Source organism: Hippopotamus amphibius, chromosome 7, assembly GCF_030028045.1.
Source record: "Hippopotamus amphibius kiboko isolate mHipAmp2 chromosome 7, mHipAmp2.hap2, whole genome shotgun sequence".
NCBI lineage: Eukaryota > Metazoa > Chordata > Mammalia > Artiodactyla > Hippopotamidae > Hippopotamus > Hippopotamus amphibius.
The window spans coordinates 111650590-111663285 of NC_080192.1; the positions used below are offsets into that span (position 1 = coordinate 111650590).

At 42.3% G+C, this 12696-nt stretch overlaps 1 protein-coding gene across 1 annotated transcript in view; it reads right to left on the reverse strand.

Annotated features, from left to right (window-relative positions):
- PRKCE (protein kinase C epsilon) overlaps positions 1 to 12696 on the reverse strand; it is a 515835-nt gene that overhangs the window by 481870 nt on the left and 21269 nt on the right. The gene's annotated exons all lie outside the window — the stretch shown is intronic.

The following is a 12696-nucleotide window of genomic DNA, read 5'->3' on the forward strand; positions in this document are numbered from 1 at the left end:
ATTATTCCCATCGCACAGAGAAGCAAAATGAAACACAGAGTGATGAGGACCCTGAGATATGGCTGTGGATCTTCCCATACATCTCTTTACACTTAAATATTTCTGAAGGATGACATTTCTGGAAGTCAGAATTATTGAGTTAATGTACATTTTTCATTTTGATAAAGGGTATCAAAACACTCACCATGGGAGTTGTTCCAATTTACACCCCCATTATGCATGAATGTCTGGTTCCCCACACCCTCAATGATAAATTTTTTTTTTATCATTCTGATAGTTAAAAACAAACAAACCTGTCTTAAATTGAATACCTTTTTATACATGTGAGTCATTTTTCTTTTTTCCATCAATAATCTGTTCTTGTCTTTCCCCATTTTTCTATTGCTATTGATCTTTCATTAATTTATTAGAGCTTTTTATAAAGGATATTAGTCCTTTGGTTTTTATATGCAATTCTCTGTTTATCGTGTGTTTCTTGACTTTCTGATGGTCCATGAAGCTGTCAGGGACCTAGCCTCCATTAGGCCTGGGTTTTTTAGTTTTCTGAAATTTAATATATCAATCTTTTTATTTATGATTTCTAGGGTTTGTGTTATACCTAGGAAGACTGCATTGCCACAAGATTTTTTAAACTTCTGTCTTCTTCTACTACTTTTAATATTTAAAATTTTATCCATCTGGCAGTTATGTTGGCATAAGAAGTGAGGTATTGATCCAATTTTTGTTTTTCCAGATGGCTACCCAGTTGTCCCAAACTATTTCTTGAATAATCTATCATTTTCCTTACTGATATAAAATTCCACCTTTATCTAAAGACAAAGTTTTTGTATATGTCGGTGTCTAGTTCTGGATTCTATTCTATACTACTGATCTTCCTGTCTATTCAAGTGTCAGTACTGTACTACTTAAGTATGTATAGTATCACTTAAAATATATAATGTCCTATAAAGCTAGTTCATCTTAATTATTCTCACTTATCCTTGCTATGAATGGAGTCTTTGCTTCCATTCTATTTCCATTTCTACCTGGTTATTTTTCTCTAAAGCTATTTTTGTATATTAATTTCATATCAAACTACCTTACTGTATTCTCTGGGTTTTTATAATAAATAGTATATCATTTACTATACAAGCATATCACATGCATAATGATAACTCCACCTTTTGCTTTCCACATGTATACTTTCTTTTTCTCGTCCACATGCATCAGCTAGTACCTACAGAACAATGTTTAACACAGGCAATGGTACTAGACATCCTTATTTTGTTGGCAGCATGACCCTTAACACTCCATGCAATCCTGCTTGGCTCTATTCTGCAGAACCTTAGAGGAGAAGAACAAGGGAGAAAATCAAACTGCTGATTTCTGCTCTGGGATCTGGGTGAAAGAGAAGCAAGGAAATTATGAAGAAGGAACAGCTTTTCTCTAGGACCACACAACTGCCCTCCCCCTGCCGGGTCTCCCTGGATTTCAGCTTGCCTTCCCCTCCCCTTTATTTGCCGTGCTTTATAGGATCAGGTATGTGTATTGTGGATGACCAAAAACAAGGAACTAAGAGTCCATTCTAAGAACTTCCAGGTGTGATTTCCTACAGTACACCCTCAAAATCTCCTGTACTTAAATTTTTAAGTAACGATAACAATCAAACCCTGCTAAGCTACAACCTGACTCTTGGAACTACTGGGTAGTCAGGGCTCTATCAATGGACAGGTAGCAACCAAGCTGCCAGAGCAGGACCTTTGCAAGCCACGGCAGATGGGTCTAGTGTACGATGGGCAGGGTGTCAGCCAGTCTCATACAAACAACTACCAAGTCCAGGAAAGCCTGAGTCACATCCCACCTCCTTTACAAAGCTTACCCACATCCCTGTACCCCATGCCTGGGGAGACGCTGCTAGTTGCCTACTTCAATATCAAGTCTTCCCTTCTTCCTTAGTAATAAGCCTCCTGAATTTTAGCTGTGCATATGACTGCCTAGAATAAAGACTGTATTTCCCAACCTTCCTTCAAATGGAGAAAGTATGCCCTTCTTCTTCTCTTTCTCCTGACTATGTAGTAGCTGGAGCTCTGGCAGCCACGTTGGACCATTTGAAAGAGGACCACACACTAGAGATGATGAAGTGGAAAGTTGGATGGAGCCTGGGTCCTTGAAAGCATCATGGAATACCATATCAGCCCTGATCAAAACTTATTACCCTTGAAAAAATAAAACCTTGTGTCTTTATGCCACTGTTAATCTAGGTTTTCTATCACACGCAGACACACTTAATCCTAACTGGTACACACTGAGTAGGACCCTTAGTGATCACCGTATAAGGGAGTCTCAGGGTCCTTTCTTGCTCATGAGTAAGCCTTCCCCTCAACCCTGCTCCTTGAGGTCAGGGATTTTTTTAGTTCTGCTTCACGCCAGGTGCCTACTCAGTGTCCAAGACACAGTGGATATTCACTAAATATTTGCTGAATGAGAAACTCTGAGTGACACAAAAGAAATGCCTGTTAGTCTTCTATGCTTTCCATAGTATAATCAAGAACACAGGGGAAAAGAAAACTTTTTCTTACCCTAGGAAACCTGGCAATGGTTTTGTTAGCTTTAATTAACTCTCTGCCACTCCCTCCTGGCAAAATGGTCATTATTTGAATAACAGTAGTTGAGTCTCTTCTATTTTCAGGAAATTTATGCTTAGTGACTAGCTAAAAGTGAAGAAAAACCATAGAATTCAAATGAGAGCACTCATGCAGATGGGTAAATCTCATCTTTTTTAAAAAGAATTTATTGTTATCCACAGTGGCTGTAAGAAGCTATTTAAACAATGTAGTATCTGATTCAGTCTCTGGTACAGAGAAAGTTTTCAACAGACATTTGTTGAATTTACTGTTTATTTTCATTCGTTATTACATTTATTTTTTTCCTTATTGCTCTTTCCCAATTTTTCCATCACAGACAAATTCAGCTTCTCCCTTCAGAGAAATCTAAGAAGTAGTGGCCAGCGTTACATGGGCCCTTTCCTCCTTGTCTTGGTTCAGCACCTTCCTGATCTTTTGACCACAAAGCAAAGGGGACGTGAGGAAGGAGCCAGGAACAGACACAGTTGGAACCTCCATATCCTCAAATTCAACACCTAAGGATTCAACCAACCGCAGATCGAAAATATATGAGAAAAAAATTCCAGAAAGTTTCAAAAAGCAAAGCGTGAGCTTGCTGCATGCTGGCAATACAATTTACATAGCATTTACATTGTATTAGGTATTACAAGTAATCTAGAGAGATTTGAAGTATGCAGCAGGATGTGCACAGATTACATACTTCAAATACTTCACCATTTTACATATGGGACTTGAGCATCCACCAATTTTGGTATCTTTGGGGGGCCCGGAACCAGTTCCCTCAAGTGTACTCTCACCAGTGCCAAAAGCCACAGCAGGCCTCCTTTCTCTCTCTAGATCTAGCCTCTCCTGACCTGTAACGTTCTACCCTCTCTTTCTTCTGCACAGTGCCTACTGTCAGGACACTACCAGCCACACATCTTATTTGTAAATTATAAATGGTATTGGGTGGGGCACACAAGTCCCATGCATACAAGTCTTGGGCACATGGATCACTCCATGTACACATTCTAAAAGGCATCCCTTCTTCTGGAAGACCCAACCCCTAGTCTGGGCACCCCCTTGGCAAGAGAAAGGAGAGTCAAGGTTCAGCCCCCGCCAGCCCCCTGACTAGGTGCCCTGATGCAGGAAACCCAAAAGCGCAGCTTGGCCTGGCCCTGGAACCCACATGCTACTTGTGGGTAGTGAAATCAGTTTAGTGGGTGCAATCAATATTATTTGAATTAAGCCATAGTTTATTACAATGGACCAGGTGCCTCTCACGTAGTGAGGGTAAACATTATTCCATTTCTCCTCATGTGTGTACCCCGTGTCACAAGGCAGAAGGCATTTCCCACTGCGGGTCCAGCTCAGATCTCTGAACACCCAGGCTGAAGCTTGTTTGTGGTGCTCCTCTGAGCGCACAGGAGGCAGGCCTTCTCCTCCCGAGTGTGATCTCAGAATTAGGCCTGCCTATTCCTCAGCTCCCTGTGATTCCTTCACCAGAAGCCCAGGCCTTTCAGTTCACCAAGCAGACCCAGATTCAAATGGCAAATTTCCGAAAAATGGGAACCCGCAGACTTACAGTCATACTGGGGTCTAAATGACCGATAGCAGATGTGTCTGAGGGCAAATTTTGATGAAGTGACCATTAAACCATTGCATTACTGAAGGAGAGGAGGGGGATGGAGATACCCCCACCTCACGTCACAATTTTGTCCAGCTCTGGCATAACTTCTCACTTCCTCCCACTCCCACATCTCCCAAGACCAAGCCAGTTGTACTCTGAAGTCGTTTATGGTGTTGGATGGCATGGAAGATTGAAATTTTTGACTTATAAGGCCTTGGGTTGACTTGAGGCTCCAGCTTCCCGCATTATTTCTGTCCCCCTAACACCACAAATGATTGAGAACCGGCTGCACATTTAGCTGCCGTCAGTGGAAACCGCATGCCTTGGGATGGGAAAACAGGACCATCTACTACTACGGGGAGGCACTAGGTCCCCACTGAGTGCGGCGGAGAGGGGAGGGAGCACTCAGGACTGTCTGCAGACTGTTTGTGTTCTTAGACTTTATGCTTTTGGCAGCAGCATACAGTTCCAGCTCCAATGACTCGTTCAAGGTAAGAAAACACCTTCTGAAATGTCCATAAATACTGCTCCCAAGAAACATTTCCCCAGCTCCCATGAAACATTAGGGCTTGATTACATCCCATCTCTCATTCTTTCCAACTCGACTGGCAGGTACGTGAGTGCAAAGACCTTAAGCATCTCCTTTCTGTTGTACTAAGCCCATAGCTGGGTTTAGAGTGAATACTTCCTGGCACCTTGCTCCTCAGGTATTTCTTTGCCTTATCTCGCTTCCTCCCTATTTCGAGAAAGGCAGGACTTGCGGAGACAGAGCCTGAAAATAGTTTTGCCTCTTCGATGATGCCAACGAAAGATGTCTCACCTTTCCTAGTGCTACTTGGCTGACTGCTTGGAGGAAAAAAAAATTGTTACAGTCTATGGGGGTGTGCTAATTAGAATCAATTAAAACTCAGCTGGCCTGCCTGGCACTCGATGCCCTTGCAAGACTCGCTTAGCCCTTATGAAAATCAAAGCGAGATCCAGAGAGTAAGAGATTCTGCAGTGATAAGAATATCCACCTACTTTCCTGACTGAATCTTCCAACCAAGCCTTGGCCAGCCAGCATCCCTTCACTCAGAAAGTAAAATCACTGTCAGATTTGTCAAGAGGATAAAATGCCCTAAGTTGCTGAGGGCATCATAAAGTATCCTACATTAAAAAAAAAAAAAAAAAAGTAACTACGTGAGGTGACAGGTATGTGAATTAACTTACTTGTGGTAATCATTTCACAACATATAACTATATCAAATCATCATGTGTGTTTTAAATGTATCCATTTTTATTTGCCAATGATACCTCAATATAGCTGGGAAAAATAAATTTTTTAAAACTATCTTCCGTTAAAAATAAACAAATAAAAGATGTAAAATACTGCTTTTTTAAAGGACATAGAGATGAAGACATTACAACCACACACGTGACTTTCAGTGAGCAGGATTTATCACATGTCCACCACGTGCCAAAAGCACCTCAACTTACCAAGTCAGAACACTACCATTGGAAAGTCATCTGGGAGCCAAATCACACCCTCACCACCACACGTGTCATTTTGAAACTTCCTACCTCACACTCTTAGATCGGCAACTTACACAAAGTCGGTGCTCACTGAAGTTTTTTCTGAAAAAAGAAATCAAGTCATCAAGTCCAAACTTATCAAATTGTACACTTATCAGCTGTGCACATGTAGTTTATTGTATCTCAACGATGCCTCAATAAGTCTGTTTTTAAAAAGTAGGTCCAATCAGTCAATTTATAATTGTTTAAAAAAACAATACGTATAGTTTAATAAATCAACCATCAAGTTTGCTCTCCATAAAGAGCGCTGCTAAAGAATCTGAATGGGGAAGAAAGCCTGTATCCACACCGATGGGGCGGTGGACCTGGGGAGGAACCAACAGATGCATGCGACGGTTACTAATAACCCAAGACAGGATGTAATAAGTGCCAAATGAGTGACCCAGACAATACATGTTATAGGAGCAGAGCCTTCTGACTGTATTTGCTTAGGGGGAACACAGCCACTTTGCTGTTTTAAACACAGGGAGTGCATTCTTCTCACAGTCTCGGTGTTTGGATTCCCACAGGCATTACCCCATTCCTGTCCACTCATGTGGGCCTGGCAGTTGGGTCGCCAAGAAATGACCCTAGCTTCTGGTATCCCTGGTCTCACCCCCAGGCCAAGGAAGGAATAACCAACACAACTATACAACTTTCGGAATATAATAACACCGATGAAATTGCCCAAGGAGACAAATGGGGCACTAACTGGGTATAAACACTAAAACCAAAACAGATCTGACTAGATTCTAGCTAGGTGCATCAATTCCTACCTGGGCACTCTGAAAACTTCATGACTTGGTTTACAGATAAACATAACAGGACTGACTTCTAAATGGAAATTTTAAAAACCACCTGGCTAAAGTCTAGAATAACTACAAGGTCCTCGGTACTCAATCACAATTACTTCCTATCATGAGGCAAATGATGAGTGGTTATAGTAAGTATAGGAAGAAAACACTGTGTCTTTAAATGACATTTTATAGGTTGTAACAGCTAAATTACTAAAGGTTTAGAATCTCTAACCTCTAACACAGTGCCTGGAGGACAGCAGATAGTCAATAACTGTCTGTTGAGTGAAGAACAAATATGATGTAAAAGAACTTTAGAGTGTCTAGGACAAAGCTCTGCTTTATGTGTATCAGTCAGATTTTTGCTAAAAGCACCTTGAGACAACCATATCTTCTCATTTATTTTCATGGGCTGAAATGTAAAAGGCTGTTAGAAAATCTCTATAATATGGACATTTGTTTAGAGGCTTTTCTATTCTCCTGAAAATCATTCAACAGCAAGGTGCCTTGGTTATAGATGTATGTATACACCTGAGAGTGCATCAGTTCTGGTCTAATGGCAGAAGTGGGCTGTGCTTTATCAGCCTGTCTTTATTTTACTTTCCCAGTTTGGCTCTCCACGTCCTGAGCATGTAAACAGCCCAACTTTACTGTTTAACGCTGGGCACCATAAAACTATCAGTCAAAGGAACAAGCTTGAGCCTAAAGGGCTGAGGGGAGCATCCCTACCAAATACTGGCTCATACTTGGGACATCAGGAGCATGATCCTCTTTTTCCATCCTCCCTCCCAGTGAGGGGAGAGAAGGGGTACACAGAGCCCATTCTATCAGCCTGAATACACCAGAATCTCCTAACTTTGAAAGAACAAAACTTGCAGCGAGGCCTCCTATGATGGCTAGCGCTCACCATTCAAACTCAACGAAGTTGGCAGCCTCTAGAAATTTGCAGTCCCAATACCAATCCACCTCCTTATGATTTATCCAGTGACTTTTATTGTTTCTGGAACAGCCAGCACCAAGTCTGTAAATGTTAGCTTCAAACCTGTACCCTCACCCTTCATCCCAACACACACCTGTTCATCTCTGATTCTTTCTCTTTGCCTCTCTGTCTCTCAATAGTTATTACAATCTCTCTTAAAATCCTCTATTAACATTGAGAGACACTAAACCTATTCCCAGATCTACTAGCATGGAATAAAAGTGCAAGAAATAGGCAGAGCCCGGATTTGGAAAATAGACTTCTCATGACCTTTGCCCTGTAAGGACTTCACCTTCATGTTGCATAGTGCTCTGGTCAGACCCGGAAGGGCTGAGCTGAGCCAGCCTCTCTGTCCCAGCTGGCAGGAAACCAGATGAAGAAAGGGCACAGTGCCTGCACAGGTCAATCAACAAACCCATAGCAGGGGCCCAGGTACACCTGCTCCAGGCTCCGTGCTCTTGGTGGTCACCTGCTCCCCACACCCCTTCTGCATATAAGTATCACACATGTGCCTCAATCCACCCCATCTTTCAACCCATCACTCAAGTTCCACTTCTTCCAGGAGGACTTTGCCGACTACTACAGCCCATGTACCCATAAGCTTGACCTTCTTAGATCTACAGTGCTTCTTCTCTGTATCACATTCTTGGCACTTACTACAAATGGACTTAGGTTTTAATATATGTGCACTTTACTTTCCCAGCTGGATTGCAAATGCTGAGGGCAGAGTTTTCCCTAGCAAAACCACCTTTTGCATAGTAAATATGCTGTAAAAATGAATGAATTCATGTGGAATAAAAATGGAGTTGGGGCCTGTGTCTACCCCACTATAGGTCTTAGAAGAACAAGTCTCAATTCCAGTGGAAATGCATAATTAGGCTTCCAATACTGTGTTTTTCTTTTGGACCTAATCTGTGTGCCTGAAGTTGAGTGTTTACAGCAAGAGATTGTCTATGGAAGTTCAGGGGCAGATTCTATTGTAGTCACATTGCCATTTGCTGCTTGCATATTTATGAAAAAGTATCCTTTGGGGATGAAATTTTCCATGACTGGCTTCTGACCCAAAATAAGGGTGTTTCTCTCTCTCTTTTTTTTTTCTTTTGGAAAATTTGAACAATATCCAGTCAGCCATGTAGAAGTTGGGCATGAGCAAAAAAAACAATGACATGTTTTGTCTTTCAAAATCAATGTAAGCCATTCTTTGGCGTGACCAATTTAAAAACAACTAAACTTCAAAATGAGAAACTTTCCACTTGTCTAGGCTTCATCAAGGATGAACCTCGTTGATAATGAGATAATGGAATGAGAATAAAACAGAAACAATCAAAATATGTATCTCTTCATTTTCCTTGCACTGTTCCACAAATGCCCACAGATGCACAACTTTTGAAATTTAAAAATACGTTGTATTTGTGAAATCTGAGTCCACTGAGCCTGAGCTTACACTCAGAGAAATGAAAAAAGTTTCCAGATAATTTAGGATACATTTCTGGATGGTAATTTAATTATCTCAGGAAGAAGAGTTCCCTCCATATTTCCCTTAATATAAACTTTTTTGTCTTCTAACTTCTCATCTATAAAATCTCCTCACCTAATACGTGTTTTAACACTCTGATTTACTCAAGTTCACTCTGTGCCCTTAAAATCAGAAAGAAGTTTAGAAACAACTGGTGCCCTTAACTAGCACATGCATTTTTTATTTGGCAAGAGTGGTGCAAAACATTTGCAATCTGCAGAATGTAACAACATTGGAGAGATTTTTAAAACCTGATCCTTCACTAATGCTACCCAAATTACACCTCACACTAGCAACAAATACCAAAATAAAATTTTAAATCTTAATTTTGGTTTCTTTTATTTTTTTTAATTTAAAAGGACATTTTAAGAAAATTTGCACTATATAATTCAAAAGAATTATATTGTATATTCCGAATGCATCTGAACATAGGTAGACTATTAAAAGTTTAAGCAAAAAAGCCCCAAATTTCAATATGAAGTATTTACATATACATATAAATCCAAGAAAACCAAAAAGAAACAGATGAGGAAGGCAGAGAAGCCAGGTAAGTGGAAATTCCCTTGTTACAACAAAGAAACAAAGCTTTTCTCCTGGATCAGTGGATGAACCACCAACTTAGTTGATTTGGTCCTAAAAGATTTTTCAGACTCATGTAAAATAAGGTTGATATTTACACTGTGGGGGCAGAGAAGAGGGCAGGAAAAGCTAGTACTATGCTCATCTCAGTTCCCACTATCTCTTCAGACCTTCCATCACTTACTTCAGCCTTCAGTTGTCCTCATGTTTGCTACCTTAAACAGCCCTATCTATTCCGAAATGAAATTCCCTGAAGCAGATCTAAGGCAGCCATCAAAGACCCCGGCACCCACAAAGACACCTGTTCCTCTTAATTACCCACCTCAGTAAAGAGCACGCAGAGCCACCCCACTGCTCAAGCCACATACGTGAGGTTCATCCTAGATCCTAGCCACCCTCATTCCACGTTCAATCCACCTCCAGCTCTGCCTTCTCCAATCACTGTCAGCCTTGCCAATTCCCACTGCAGGCCACCAGCATCTCTAACTGGGTAACTAACTACAACAGTTCTCTAAGTTTTTAATCTCCCTCTGGTCCATTCTCCAGGGTGATAAATTTCAAATCTGGTCAGCCTATTTCTCAGCTTACAACTCTTTCGCTGGCTCCCCTGTTACCCCCAGGATACAGCCCAAACTCACACATTGCTATGCACTCCACGTAGCTCCTCGTGATCCAAGAATTAACTCTTAAGGAAAGAATGGAGAAGGGGAGGGAGGGAGACAGGAAGACAGGGCGGGAGGGGGAGAGAGGGGCCAGATGACCAAAAAAAATCTTACTCTTGCCCACACCTCCAACCCACTCCCACCCACCACCCCACTTCACAATGCAGGCACATTTTTAGTTTCTCATTTTAGGTCTCTGCTTAAATGCCACCTTCTCCCAAAAGCCTACCCCACAATCTGGTTCGAGGCCCCTTTTAAGTGTCCCCATGGCATATATCACGGCACTTTCATCCTATGTAACTGCCCATTTGCTTATCTTTCCCCCCAGTTTGAGTGGAAGCCCTCTGAGGTCAGGGCACATATCTCTGTCATGACCCTAGTTATATCCCTAGGGCCTATCTTGATGCCTGGCACAAGGCAGGGGCTCCCTGGTGGTTTGTTGAATGAATGAGTGAGTTATCTAGAAAGGAGGAAGAAAAAAGGAAAGGACGGAGATACTAGCCACCTCCCTCATTCAACAGCTATCAGTGACTGACCACAGAAGGATGGGTGTGTGCTGCCTTTACTCGCAACCTCCTTAGAACCTGAACTGAACTTTTCACTACCCTCTTCATTACAACGAATCTTTCATCACAGTGGAACAATGTGTGTGTCCAGAAGAGAATGCAAAAGGTGATGGTATCTGCACCCACTGACGCCACTTCCTGGCTTTCCTTTGGTGGGTGGGTCAGAATGTACTTCGAGCAGAACCATCCTTCTCTCTATCCACACTCCAGCCTTGAACGGAGTTCTCCTCTTAATGTAAAAACATAGCCTTTATTGATGTCATTCTGAACTGCATGTATTAAGCAAAGAAAGCGTTCTGTAAGAAATTATTAAAATATTTTAAATGCTTTTGTTGCACATTTTGGTTTTTAAAAATCTCCTTCACAGAACAACACTTCAATCACCACAATGCTTGCCCTGTGAGGCAAAGAATTATCAAAACACAGGCTGCTGGGGGAACCCATTCAGGTGAGCTATGAAACATTGCCAGGGCTGAACACCCAGCAGAGAAGCGGGGGCAGGGGGCATCCTGAGATTGCAGGTGATTCTGGTGATGGTCCCCTCCAGTGATGCTGTCTTGGGGCTCCCTGAACTTCCCATGGCCCAGAAGATCTCCCCAGCCCAGTAGTAAATAACTTCTCAAAAAAAAAAAAAAAAAAAATCAACACCTGACCTCCATTAACCACCACGATCGTAGAGCCAAGGCAGAAAGTCAACGTGAAGAGGCTAGAGCTGTTCACGTCAGGGCCTGGAACGGAGGCAGCAACTTTGAGGAAAAGAAGCAAAGTGCTCAGATACTTTTATATCCACCATCAGAGTCTGCCCCCTCCCCTGCCCTGCACTTGCCAGCTGGAAGCTTCGTGGTCAACGGTGGCCTCCTACCTGGGGCCCTCCGTGAGCTTAAGGCCAGCTCCCCAAGACCCCTGGGAATTCCCAGCAGAGCTGGCTGACAAGCAGAGGCCTGAATGCTTCTCGCACGACCTTCAGCCCAGCCACTCCCCAGTCTGCCCTCCTCCCAACCTCAGAGATCAAAGATAACCGTGCCAAGGACACCAGCTTGCTGAAAAGGAACGAGGTTGGAGGGAAGTAAGGGGTGACCAAACGAGGAAATGCACCACTGAATTTCCCCAAACCACATGGACCTTAAAACTTGTCAGACCAGTTTAAAATTAGTCAATACCCAGGAGAATCTATTAAATGCAACTGCTATGATTCATTTAGATTCACTCCAACTCTGAAATAAGAAATGACAGTGAAACAACTATATTTACTGCCCCATATAGGTCACAATCCCCCCATTGCTCCTGAGATGGGATAAAGGCATGAGAGCAAAGACGTTAAAACAGCACCATGTGTATCCACTGTCAGAACAGGACAGCTGAGAAGAGTTGAAGGCTTAGGTTAAGACGATACAGGGCTTGCTGGGTCTTCCTGGTTTGAGGAAACATTTTCTAGAAAGGAGACGGCTTCACGTACGTGTACAAAGCGCTTTCTTGTGCTGGTCCTATTTTGTTTCGCAGAATACAATGTTCTGGACTGTTCTGTTTGTCTCTAATTTATGATGAAGTCCAGCCCCCAGGATCTGCTCACTTTCCGCCTGGTTAGCAGCCTCAGAAACGTCCACGCCACCCCTTCCTTTCCTTCTCCAACTTTTAACGAGCCTCGAATTAGAATCAGGTATATGAATGACCTGGGGAATTCCTGGCCTTGCTGGGGCAAATGTACATGAAGATACTGGCTCTATAACAGGCATAATCCAAACACAAAAATCTTGCTACCAAATAGAATCACTTCTCTCACCTACTTACCAAACTGTTCAACCACCTGCTTCCCTTTGCCTTCAAGATCATTAGTTTG